Below are 13,862 nucleotides of genomic sequence, written 5' to 3'. Positions count from 1 at the left end.
CCTGTGGAGGGATAAGGTCAAAGTAATTGTTGCACTTGTTGTTGAAATACGAAGCAAACAGATCACAACAAGTTTGGGCCCAGCAGCTGAAAATCTCCGCTGCCACCATTCTGTTGTGAGACCACTCATGAGGCAATAGAATAGTTCTGCTGAATTCATACATCAGAATAGTGGATTTCCCAGGTATATGCATTGCTACTAGAAAGCGATTTGAAGACATCGCCCATTGCCTTACTCTCATGGCTTCTTGGCAAAGAGGGCCGGAATGCATTCCACCTTGTTTGTTGATATACCAATCCACCGATATGTTGTCTGAGTGGATGGTTACTTCATCCTTGGGTAGAAGGTCCTGAAATGCCTGCAATGATAGCAGCACCAACCTGAACTCTGAGACACTGATATGAAGTTTGGCCTCTGTCGTTTACCACATCCCTTGAAGCATCTTCCCTTCATAATACCCCACCCCCATCCAGGGAAGTTTTACTATCTGGTGTACTGTGTCTATGTGGCAGCCTATGAATTCTATGGTCCGAGAAGAGGACAGCTTGCTTTTGTTGAAGTTACTGAAATACCCAAGTGTGTTTCTAGATATAGAAGGGTTGACTGATGTCGCAGTAGTAGATGGTGTAGTAGTAGGTGGTAGCAGCTAAAATTCAATCATCTAAATAAAAGAAGATGTGGATCCCTTCAAGCCTAAGGCTGTGGTGAGACTGAATGGCAGTGCTCTAAACTGATAATGACTGGCTTCCAGACAGAAATGGAGGAATCTCCTGGACTGCCATTGAATCTTGACATAATAGTAGGCATCCTGAAGACCGACAGAGCATATGCAATCTTCCTTCCTCAGCAGAGGTAGAATGGACTGTTCTGTGACCATCCAGTACCTTGTCTGTTTTACAAATTGATTCAGATTGCTGAGATCCACTATTGGTCTGAAGTCCCCTGTTTTTCTGGAACTAAACAGAACCTTGAATAGACTCCAGATCCAAGTTAATCTTAGGATGGATGACTCTTTTCATCCAGCAAGTTTGAAAAAAGAAGTTATGTACTCACCATAATGTTCCATGTGAGTTGTTCATCTCGCCTTCATTCTTACAGATGGGTTCGGAGCCGATCCTTGGCTCTGAGTCGGCCTACTACAAAGCTCGAGGTCAGACAGCTCGAAACCAAGTCCCTATCCCATGATGCACCTAAAGTTACCTCAGATCTTGTTTGCTGCTAATAATAATACCATGTGTCATTCTATCACTCTTTAGGAGAAACCATAGAAAGATTGAGCAATCAGGAAAAATATAGAATCTTGGTCCTCCAAAACTCACATGGAATGTTTTGGTGAGTACATAACTTCTTTATGTGAAGTTGTTCTATCTCGCCGTTCATTCTTACAGATGGGTAGCGTCCCAAGCACCATCTTTCTCAGGTGGCTCGCGGGAGTATATTTTTTAGGACAGTAGACCCAAAGGAGGCCCTGTCCCTAGAGGTCTTGTCAACTTTGTAATGAGTGATAAAGGTATGAGGTTTTGATCAAGTGGCTGCTGCACAAATGTTGTCTATAGGAAGCCTAGCAGAAAAGGCAGAATATGTGGACACTGCTCTGGTAGAATGAGTTCTGATTTTCTGAACTCTTTTGTTCTATCCAAGTAAAATCTGAGCTGTCTATGAAAATCAAGCTTGTGCAGCATATACTTCAGATTGTTGGTATGTTTAGGAAAGAACACTGGCAAATCTATGATCTGGTTAAGGTTAGTTTCAGTACAAACTTTGGGTACAAATGAAGGATTTGTTCGCAGGGACACTCTGTCAGTATGGAAAATCAAATAAGGAGCTTTTACGGACTAGGCCTGAAGTTCTGACACTCTACGGGCAGAAATGATGGCTACTAAGAAGATAGTCTTCCATGACAAATATTTAAAATCACATGAGGAAGCTGGTTCGAAAAGTGGGAGAATAATGCGTGAAAGCATAAAATTTAGATTCCATGGAGTATAAGGAGATTTCACAGGTGGTCTGAGATGAAAAGTCCCTTTGAGAAAAGCTTTGGATAGTTTGTGAGACATTATGTTTAATCCTTCAAAGCCAAGGTGAAAGTTAGAGATAGTAGCAAGCTGAACCCGAACTGCTGCTGTTGCAGCTCCTTTATTGAAGAGCATAGTCAAAAACTCTAATATGGAGACAATAGGGGCTTGATAGGGATCAATGATATTTTGAGAGGCTCATATAGAAAATCTTCTCCATTTGCTAATATATAGTTTCCTATTAGAGAACTTATGAGAAGATATCAGTATCTGCTGCATTTCATTTGAGAGGTTATGGAACCTGGCTATGTTGGGAATTGGGGCAGCCAAGCTGTCAATTTCAGGGACTGAAGAGAGGGATGAAGAGCCCCGGACAAATGCATCAGAAGATCTGGAACTGGGTCCAGAACCCAAGGCTCTTCCAACAGATGAAGTCGAAGGAAGAGGAATCAAATCTGACGAGGGCAATGACAGGCTATTAGAATGATGGTCTTGACCAGGGCTTTTGCTTTCTGCAATACTTTGGGTATCAAAGGAATAGGTGGGACTGCATAGAGGAGACCCGGAGGCCAATCGTGTACGAGTGCGTCCCTTGGGGCTTCTCCCGGAGGGAGAATCAGGGCAAAGTAGCTTCTGCATTTTGTGTTCATGTGGTTGGCAAAAAGGTCGCAGCAAGGCTGGCCCCACCTGTAGAAAATTCTCTCCACTATCTCTTTCTTGAGGTACCACTCGTGAGGCAAAAAAATTGCCCTGCTCAGTTTGTCTGCTATCACACTGGATTTCCCCGGGATGTGCGTTGCTAACAGAAAGCACTGGGTGGATGTAGCCCACTGCCATACTCTTAGGGCCTCATGACAAAGGGAGTAGGACCCGGTTCCTCCTTGTTTGTTCAAGTGCCAGACCACTGACATGTTGTCTGTCTGAATCGCAATTGTTCCCAGAGAAAGAGAGTCCTGGAAGTACTGCAATGCTAAAAGTACCACTCTCATCTCCAGGACACTGATATGCAGATGTGTCTCTTGTTCGGTCCATGTGCCTTGGGTGGTTCTTTCCTGAAAATGCCCCCCCCCCCCACCCTATCAGGGAAGCGTCCGTGGTCACTGTGGCCGCTGGTGGGGGTAGGACAAAAGGACGACCTATCGTTACATGAAAAGAGGTCAACCATCACTGAAGATCCTTTTTGCATGTGTTTGTGATCATTATGAGATGAGACATTGGAAGTTCTTGGTAAGACCATTGAGTGAATAACAGCCATTGCAGAATCCGCATGTGCATGCGACCCAACGGTATCACTAATTTTGCAGCTGCCATCATGCCTAACAATTTTAGCACTTCTGATGCTGGAGCCTTGTCTTTGGATATGATACTGTAAATCTGCTGACGGAGTAATAAGATAATAAGACTATTTCTGTTGGAAGACTCAAAGTGGTGGTGTCTCATTCTGTTCCAATAAAAACGATATGTTGCGATGGTGACAAGGCAGATTTTTCTGAATTTATTGTAATGCCCAGATGACTGCAGAGAGAAAGAGTGGTGTCGCTGGCTTGTATAAGCTAATGCCTGGTGGTGGTGGTGAGGAGCCAGTCATCTAGGTACAGAAACACCTGGAATCCACAACACCTCAGGGGAGCCCTGACCACTGCCATACATTTGGTGAACACTCTGGGGGCTGTAGTGAGACCAAAGGGCAGGGCTTGAAACTGGTAATGATTGGCTCCCAGCCGGAAGCGCAGATGATCCCTGGATGGTCTGGCCATTTTTATATGGTAGTACGCATCCTGGAGATCTATCGAGCACATCCAACTGTCTTTCCCTAAGAAGGGAAGTATCAACTGAAGCGTGACCATCCGGAACTTCTCTTTCTTGACAGATCTGTTTAGCCTGCTGAGGTCCAAAATAGGTCTCCAGTCCCCTGTCTTTTTTGGAACTAAAAACAATCTTGAGTAAGTTACGGATCCTATCTGGTCTGCTGGGACTGGTTGGATGACTCTTTTTCTTAGCAACGTTTGGACCTCAACTGTTGCTTGTTCCCTGTAACTGGGTGGAACGTCCGGGATTTTTGTTGTCAATGGAGGGGGAGTGGTGAATGGAATAAAATATCCTCTGGAAACTACACTTTGTACCCAGTTGTCATTTGTTATTTTGAGCCAGGCATCTGGATACAAAGATAAGCGACCCCCCCCCCCCCCGACTGCCTTCAGAGAAGGACGGTCGGGCCTCCTTTCAGGAGCGCTGGTAGGGCTTCCCAAAGAACTGTTCTCTGTTGCCCTGGTTTTGCGGACCCCCTCTGCCACGAGGGCGGCATCTTCCATTATTGCCCCCTCCTCTGCCACTGCAGGGGTTTCACCACGTGTGTCCTGAAAGGCTCCTTGGGCTTTTCGGAACCACATCTTTCCTCCCCTTTGACCCTTGGGATAGGGTCTGGTAGGGGTGGAAAAATGGACTCTGACAGCAGACAGAGTCTTTCCTTCCTGCTCACACCTGGTCAAAGTTTCCTTAACTTTGGGCCTGAAGAGGGACGAGCCATCAAAAGGGATGTTGACAAAGGATGACTTAAAGTGCTCCGAGAAGGAACACAAGCGCATCCAGGAATGTCTCCTAAGAGCAATTTCTGTGCCCGCTGCCCTACTCATTCCATCAGCTGCATATGAAATGAGACGCATGGACAAAGCAACTATGGAACTGAGGGTAGAAAGCTGGGAGCCGACTTTGTCTGAAGCTCCTGCAGCTACTGTACCTTGAAGAGTATCTCCAAGCTCTTTTAGGCAATCTCTTTGCAGTCTCGTAAAATGAGTGAGATAGTTCAGTGAACGCAAGGCAAAAGTCGCTGAACTGTACGTGTGCTTCTCGTATCTATCCATGATCCTAGAATCTCTGTTAGGAGGATGGATAGAAGAAGATGTTTCCGACATCTACTTTTTGGTGGCTGCCGCCACAACCATGGCATCATCTGGAACTCCTTTGGTAAGAAAGGACTTTTCCTGGGAGGCAGAAATAAATTTATTAGGCCTCCTGGGGACAGGCTCCATGGTGTCCGGAGACTCCCACTCCCTTCGTGAAACCAGCTTCATGAGCTCATCGAAGGGCGGAGACAACCAAGAGGTAGAGGGTTGAGACCCGAAAGCCTTCTGGAGATCCAACTCATCTTCAGTAGGGTTGGTGGACTGCCAGTCACCTCTCTGCCTAAGGATTTCTAATATCTCAGCAAATGAGATATCCCCAGAGGGGGACCATGGGGACCCTTCTGATTCATCCAAGTTGGTATCAGATGTGAGAGACTCCTGTTGGGTGACTAAGTGCTTCCTCTCAAAGATTCTCTTCCTGGGAACCTCATCAGTGGATCAGTGGGCACTTCTGGTGATGTCTTGGAAGAGCAGGCGCCACCCAATGGGGCTTCCTGAGGCTCTGGGTCTCTACGCTCAGAAAGGATCTGTGAAGCAGAAGCTGACACAGGCGCTTTTGGGGAGGAGGTAGCTGGACCTGAAGTCGTAGATGTCTTAGGAATACATAACTCTCCTCATGGCTTCGAAGGCAACTCTGCTCCGATGAGAAGGGACCACTGCATCCGAGGAAACCATCGATCCCCTTGGCACCGAGACAGTGGGCTCCAAACCAGAGGTAGGAGTTGAGCTCATCCAAGCCGAAGCCCGAGAGGCACAGTTGGAACCGACATGTCAGTCCAACTATCCTCCCTGGACCCGACTGGAGAGTGGTGGCTCCTAGACTCCTCGATCGGTGCCAAAGACGTCCAAGTAAACAGAACCAATGACAATGGAACAGGCATCGGCTCCGAAGGCTCAACAATCATCAAGTCCTACTCCTCCAGCTCTGAAGGACCAGCATGGCTCGGAGGAGAAAATGAAGTTGATGTAATACAGTCTTTAGTTCCCAAACTGCTTGGGTCGGAGCTGATAAAAATTTTGCAAATGCCGGTGCCTGTAGCAACTTCTGCAGCACACGATCTACATCCAAATTGGAAAGGCTGATTGAGGACCGAGATGAATGGATGGATGGAGGCACTGATTGAAGAATTGGTGATTTAGGTATCTACGGACTGGCTCCAAAAAGATAAGACAGTCGGCTCTGAGGACTCTGGAGCCAACGTCGATGGTTTTCTTGATTTTTTTACTTCCGAAGAAGTAGAAGCCTTAGAAGACTTTGAGAATTTACTAGGCCTGTTCTGGTCACTCAAAGCTTCCTGAAATGGCAGTTTGACTAGTCCTCTATCAATTAACTTTCTCTTTCTCTCCTGAAGAACCCTGGAAGAGAAGGAATGACAAATGGGGCAGCTTTCCTGAGGGTGCAAGGTTCCCAAACAGTATACACAATTTACATGGCTATCTGTGACAGACATTCTGACTTAGGATGCTTATCCCTATCCTGGTCAGCCATAATGAACTGTATGAACTATACAGTCTCAAGAAAAGGTACTGTGTAGTATAACCAAGACACGCCCAAAAACTATTTCAAATAAGCCCTGAAAAAAAATTATGGGCTAAATATACTATGACAAAGTGTCACTATTAAACACCCACACACACTAACTACTTATCTAAAGCACTCTAAATATCTAAATATATATCAAAATGTTGTGACAAGCTGTCACTGTTCAAAAGCACACAACTACTAGTTAAATTACATTGAATATAACAGGCCTATAGAAAAAAACAAAGGCCAAAGAAAGCTATATCTAATTAAGAAAAGGCACACCAAAGGGAAAGAGAATACACACAATAAGGCTATAAAAGCTATAAGACTAAAAGCTAACTCTAAAGTAGTGAAATAACAAAGTTATTTAGTTAAATTTTAGAAAATAAATTTGTACTGGCCCGAGCTATGCGAGGAACCTCCGATCTATTGCAGCGGCAAGCTAGATTTGAGGTAACTCTAGGTGCATCATGGGATAGGGACTTGGCCTCGAGCTGTCTGAAGACTTCGAGCTTTGTGGTAGGCCAATTCGGAGCAGAGGATCAGCTCCGAACCTATCTGTAAGAATGAACGGCGAGATAGAACAACTTCACATTCTCTGTTACTGCAGATTCCAAATGAACAGGTGGAATATCAGGAATCTTTTGTTTTGTCTTTGAGGATTCTAAAAAGGGTACTGCATAAATTCTGGTAATGATCCTTGGCACCCAAGAACTGGAAGTTATATTTTGCCAAGCTAGAGGGTGTAAGAAGCATCCTCTGATGGCCGTCAGAGTGTAGTAGCTGGGCAAGTGTTCAGGGATGCTGACAAGGTTTCTTTGTGAAAACTCCAAGGAAAAAAGAAGTTATGTACTCACCATAACGTTCCATGTTTGTTGTACTTGATCTCGCCTTCCTTCTTGTTGGTTGGGTTCGGAGCCAATCCTCGACTCCGACTCGGCTGTATTCTAAAGCTTGAGGGCTTCCACTGGCTCGAAGCTAGACCCTGTCCCATCATGCCTAGTGCTAGTTACCCAGATCTCGTTTGTGATAACCACAACACTAGACCACAATATGCAGATATATAAAACTATAGGCATATATAAAATATATATATATATATATATATATATATATATATATATATATATATGTGTGTATATACATACAAATATAAGAAAACCCATCAAGCCATAAGAAGAAACTCTTATTCTATCCAATTCATAAGCCAAGAAGGGAATCAAGGCCTATATAGCCAAAGATGGATAACTCCTCTCCATTCTCCAGGAGGGGGACAGAGGGTGGGATGCAAGAAGGAAGGCGAGATCAAGGACAACAAACATGGAACATTATGGTGAGTGCATAACTCCTTTATGTTATGTTGTTCCTATCTCACCTTCCTTCTTGTTGGTTGGGACCATGTCCCCAGCACCTTCTTCTTGGGTGGCTCAATGGAATATACTTTTTAGGACCGTGGAACCAAAGGATGCCCTGTTCCGGGAGGTCACATCTACTTTGTAATGAGAGATGAAGGTATGGGGGTTAACCCACATAGCTGCCGCACAAATTGAGTCTAAAGGCATTCTAGCCTGAAAGGCAGTAGAGGTAAACAAGGCCCTGGTTGAGTGTCCTCGAATTTTTCCCAGCAGTTGTTTGTTCTGTGAGTTATAGATGTAAGTAATGGTATCTGAAATCCATTTTGATAAAGTTACTTTTGAGACTGAGGTTCCCTTTTTGTTTTCTGCAAAGGATACAAACAATTGGTCAGATTGTCTGAATTCCTGTGTCCTGTGCAAGTAAAAACGTAATTGTCTATGAACATCCAGTTGGTGTACTTTATAGTCTGCCTTGTTGCCATGATTCGGAAAGAACACAGGTAGTTCTATTGATTGATTCAGATTGAACTCTGAGCAAACCTTTGGTAGAAAGGAGGGGTTGGTTCTGAGAGAAACCCTATCTTTCTGAAAAATTAAATAAGGGGGACAAATGGAAAGAGCTTGTAATTCTGATACCCTCCTAGATGAGGTAATGGCGATCAAGAAAATCATTTTCCAAGTCAAAAATTTTAGAGCACAAGAACTAGCTGGTTTGAACGGAGGAAGAATCAAGGCAGCTAGGACTAAATTTAGATCCCAAGGAGGAAGTGGTTCTCTTATTGGGGGTCTCAAAATGATAGTACCCCTCAGAAAAGCTTTGCCTAGCCTGTGGGACATAACATTGGAACCCATTTCTCCCACATGAAAGTTGGAAATAGCAGCCAACTGAACTTGAATAGTTGCTGCTGCTGCTCCTTGGTTAAAAGTTTCAGCGAGGAATTCTAGGATCTTTGAAATGGGTGCAGTAAAAGGATCAATATTATTTTTGTTAGCCCAACAAGAGAACTGTTTCCATTTGCTAGTATACAGTTTTCTCGTACAGGATTTGTGAGAGGAAATTAGAATATGTTGTACTGCCGGGGAGCTGTCAGGAAGCCTGGCTAAGCCGGGAAGTGGAGAAACCGGGCTGTAAGCTTGATGGTCTGTAAGGAAGAATGGCGTGTGCCCAACTGATGCATCAGCAGATCCGGAGCTGGGTCCAGAATCAAAGGCTCCTCCAGAAGATGGGGCCATAGAAATGGAAAACAGATTTGACAAGACCAGTAGGGGGCAATGAGAATTAGCTTGCAACCCACCAATTTTGCTTTCTGAAGAACCTTGGAAATCAGAGGGAGTGGGTGGAAGGCATACAGAAGCCCCGGGGCCCAATCGTGAACAACTGCATCCCTGGGTGATTGTCCCGGTGGGGGAACTAGGGCGAAATAGCTGCTGCATTGATGAATGTGGCAAAAAGATCACAGCAAGGCTGGCCCCACTTGCAAAAAATCTAGTTTGCAATGTCCTGTTTCAGGGACCACTCATGAGGCATAAGCATAGCCCTGCTTAGCTTGTCCGCTATCACGATGGATTTTCCCAGGATGTGCGTCACGATCAGAAAGCGATGGGAGGACATCGCCCATTGCCATACTCTTAGGGCCTCTCGACATAAGGGGTAGGATCTGGTTCAGCCTTGCTTGTTGATGTACCATACCACTGACATGTTGTCTGTCTGAATTGCAATCGTCTCCATGGGGAGAGAGCTGTGAAGTGCTTGCAATGCCAAGAGCACCGTTCTCATCTCGAGGACATTTATGTGCAAGTGGTACTTGTGTTGTTGCCAAGTTCCATGAGCAGTATGTCCCAGATAATGCCCCCCATCCGTGGTCACTGTGGCCACTGGTTGGGGAGGATGAACAGTCTGCCTATCACCTGACTGAAGCCACCATTTTAGGTCCTTCTTGCAGGTCTCTGTGACGAGAATTTCGTGAGACATGGGTAGATCTTGCATGGACCATTGAGCAAACAGGAGCCACTGCAATAACCTCATGTGGAAGAGCGCCAAGGGAACTAGTGTTATTGCTGCCGCCATTGAACCCAGGACTTTCAGAACAAATCTTGCTTGAGTCTTTTTCCTCCCGATTAAAGTAGCAACTTGGTGTAGAATGGTCGACACCCTTTCCTGAGGTCATTTTGCTATCATGACTTTGGTGTCTAGATCTGCTCCTATAAATGTAATATAGTGACAGGAAAACAAGGCAGACTTTTCGTAGTTTATGGTGATGCCTAGCTGAGAGCAGAGGCAGATTGTGGTGTCCTTTGTCTCGGTTAGTCGATGCTCGGTGGTGGCGGTAAGGAGACAGTTGTCCAGATATGGAAACACCCGGAATCCTAGACACCTCAGATGAGCCGTGACTACTGCCATGCATTTAGTGAACACACTGGGGGCAGTGGTGAGGCCAAAGTGCAGAGCTCTAAACTGGTAGTGACTGGCTCCCAGCCAGAAGTGTAGAAATCTCCTAGATCGCCTGTCCATCTTGATATGGTAGTACGCATCCTGGAGATCGATAGAGCACATCCAATTGCCCTTTCCCAGAAAGGGAAGTATGGACTGCAGTGTCACCATCCAGAACTTTGTCTTTTTGACAGACTTGTTGAATCTGCTGAGGTCCAAAATGGGCCTCCAGTCCCGTTTTCTTTGGTACTAAAACGAACCTTGAGTAAGTTCCGGACCCAATTTGGTCTGCAGAGACTTCTTGGATGACTCTTTTTCTTAGCAACTTTTGAACTTTTTGTTCCCTTAGATTGGGTGGCACATCTGGGATGGATTTTTGTTTTTTGGGAAGAGGTGGCATGAAGAAAGGAATACTGTATCTCCTGGATATTATCAACTGTACCCATGTGTCTTTTGTGATCTTTTACCAGGCTTCTGGGTAGAGTAATCTTCCCCCAACTGCCTCCAGAGATGGACAGGCGGGCCTCCTTTCAGGAGCGCTGGAAGGGCCTACCAGAGAAAGTATCTCTGTCACCCTGACTCTGTGGACCCCCTCTGCCGCGAGGGCGGCGTCTCCCATTATTATTCCCCCCTCTGCCCCATGGGGAAAAATCACCACGTGCGCCAGGCGAAGCTCCCTGGGATTTCCGGAACCACATTTTTCTGCCTTTTTGACTTTTTGGATAAGGTCTAGAAGGCATGGAAAATGTACTCCCATGGCAAGTTTTGCCATCCTGCTCACACCTAGAGTCTCTTTTACATTAGGCCGGAACAATGACTAGCCATCAAAGGGGTGTTAGTAAAGGAGGACTTGAAAGGCTCCACAAATTGACAAAGGCGCATCCAGGAATGTCTCCATTAGGTGACTCCTGTGCCTGCAGCCCTGCTCGCTCCATCGGCTGCATAGGAGATAAGCCGCATGGAGGAGTTAACTACCGAAGATAAGGTCGCAAGCTGAGAAGCAGTTCTATCTGCAGCTCCCGCAGCTGTAGGATTCTGTAGGGTATCTCCTAGCTCTTTCAGGTGATCTCTCTGAAGATGGGTGAAATGGGACAAATAATTCAGTGACCTGAGGGTAAAAGCCACTGAAGAAAAGACACGCTTCCCGTATCGATCCATCTTACAGGACTCTTTGTTCGGCAGATGGACAGAAGTAGAAGTCTCTGCTTATTCCTTATGAGTGGCCGCTGCCACCACCATAGCATAAACTGGCACGCCCTTGGTTAGGAAAGTTTTGTCATCTGATGTCATTATGAACTTATTGGGCCTCCGCGGAACTGGTTCCATCGATTCTGGAGAGCTCCATGCCTTTTGATTTACTACCCCTAGCAGCAGGTCAAAAGATGGAGACACTCAAGTGGTGGAGGGTCGGGAAACAAATGCGTCCAGGTACACAGACTTGTCCTCAGGAGAGGAAAGGGACTTTTAGCCAACACACTGCTTAAGGATTTCCAGGATGTCCGAGAATGAGACATCCTCAGAGGGGGACCGTGGGGACCCTTCTGAGTCCTCCACGTCTGTGTCCGATGTCAGGGGCTCAGGGGAGTCCACATGCTTCCTCTTACATGTCCTCTTCTGAGGGACCTCCTCAGGGGGGATGCTCTGGGGAGGTTTCGAAAGAAGGGGGCTTGCCCAATGGTACATCCTGAGGCACTGGTTCCCTATGCTTAGAATGGAGGAGTGGTGAGAGGGAAGACACTGGCTTCATAGGGGACAGAGTAGCTGAAACCGAGGGAGGAGTTGTCTGAGAGGACAGCACATTCCTCATCACCTTGAAGGCACCACAATCCTGGCCCGAGAGGGTCCACGGCTCTAAAGAGTCGAGAGACCTCTCCCACACCAAGGTCAATGGCTCCAAGGCCGATGTGGGGAGCTGAGCTCATCTGCACCGAAGCTCCAAGCGGGAGAGTGGGGTCGGACAAGGGTCCGATGTCACTCCCCTCCCGGAGCCAACGAGGGAGTGTCAGCTCCCAGATCCCTCGATAGAAGGAGGTATCGAGGAGATTAGAGCGGATGTCGGAACCGAGAGACTAGAGGTTTTCGGAACTGACGGATCCACCACAATAACTTCCATGCACTCCGTCTCTGAGCTCGGATAAGTCAGAGACGGAATAGATGATCTGGGAGGTAGAGTAGTCGGCTCCACATCCATACGCGTTGGGCTCGATAAGATTTTTGGCGAGAGCCGGTGTCTTGAGAAGCCTCTTCACCACACTCTCCACATCATCATCTGAAAGGCTCCTGGAAAATTGAGAAGAGTGGGTGGACGATCGGTGACTGCCCGCCACAGACTCTAAAAGCGATGACTGTGGAGCGGACCGCACCAGTTCCAAAGAAGGAGACCTAGTCCTTTTGTGGCTCCTAGATGGTTCTGAGGACACTGATGGATCCGCAGGAGATAAAGTCTTGTCGGACCCGAGAGGTTTCAGATCCAACAAACTGGAAGATTTCTCTCTGTGTCTCGATGGCTCCAAGGGCGGAACCGACAGAGATGTCGGTTTGAAGGATTTTCCTGATTTACTTGCCTGATTCCCTTCCATTGATGTGTCAAAGGGTCCTTTTAGTAAGCCTCTGAGTATAAGTTTGTTTTTGCACTCCTGCAGGACTCTGGTGCTGAAGGCATGATATATGGAACACAAATCCTGCAGGTGTACCCCTCCCAAGCAAGAAACACAACTCGTATGTCCGTCAGTCAGGGACATTTTGTGGGAGCATGAGTCACACTTCTTGAATCCAGAAGGTTTGGATTCTTTGGGCGCTTCTTTAGTCATTATTGAAAGCACAAACAGCACAACAGCAATAAGCACAATACACTATAGTAATAGCCATCAAGAAAAGGAAATCTACAATAACCACAACAACACTATATCTAATTTTTTTTTTACAACAAGAGAAGGAAGGTAACGGAAGGGGGAGCACCTCTAAGTTAAACGACAACTCCCCCAACTGAGGAGAGCCTCTAACTTAATCGGCTAACTTCTTAGCAGAAAGGGAGAAGGAAGGAATAAGGGAAAACCCCTCTGACTGAAAGAGGGCCGAAAGCAAGGGGGAATCCCCTAAGTAAAACGGATTCGAAATGGAGGATAGGCCTGAGGGAAAAGCGACGGCCTAAACAACAACAATAATAACCAGAAAACAGAGATAAGGATCCTAGACATCTGCTACTAATCTACAGAAAATATTTCCTGACAATTATAAAGATTATAGTGTAGAATATAACAAGAAAAACAAAAACGTAGCCTGAGCCAGTCTCCAGCAATCTCGAAGCTTCAAGCGGCAAACGAGATCTGGTTAACTAGCATTAGGCATGATGGGATATGGTCTAGCCTTGAGCCAGTGGAAGCTCTCGAGCTTTAGAATACGGCCGAGTTGGAGCTGAGGATCAGCTCTGAACCCAACCAACAAGAAGGAAGGCGAGATAGGGACAACATAGCAATCTTGGATTTGTGGCCAGCCTCTGCCCCATGGGTGATGACTCATGGATTTGCCACCACCGCTACCCCTAGAAGGCCTGTTCCCAGAACTGTCTTGGTGAAAACCTTGTGATTTCTTGAACCACATTTTTCTCCCTCCTCTTTGATTCCTGGAAAAGGA

The sequence above is a fragment of the Protopterus annectens genome, chromosome 9.part0, assembly GCF_019279795.1.
Source record: "Protopterus annectens isolate FY-2018-M chromosome 9.part0, PAN1.0, whole genome shotgun sequence".
Taxonomy (NCBI): domain Eukaryota; kingdom Metazoa; phylum Chordata; order Ceratodontiformes; family Protopteridae; genus Protopterus; species Protopterus annectens.
The sequence above is the reverse complement of the archived record's forward strand: the minus strand, read 5'-3'. Positions refer to the sequence as shown.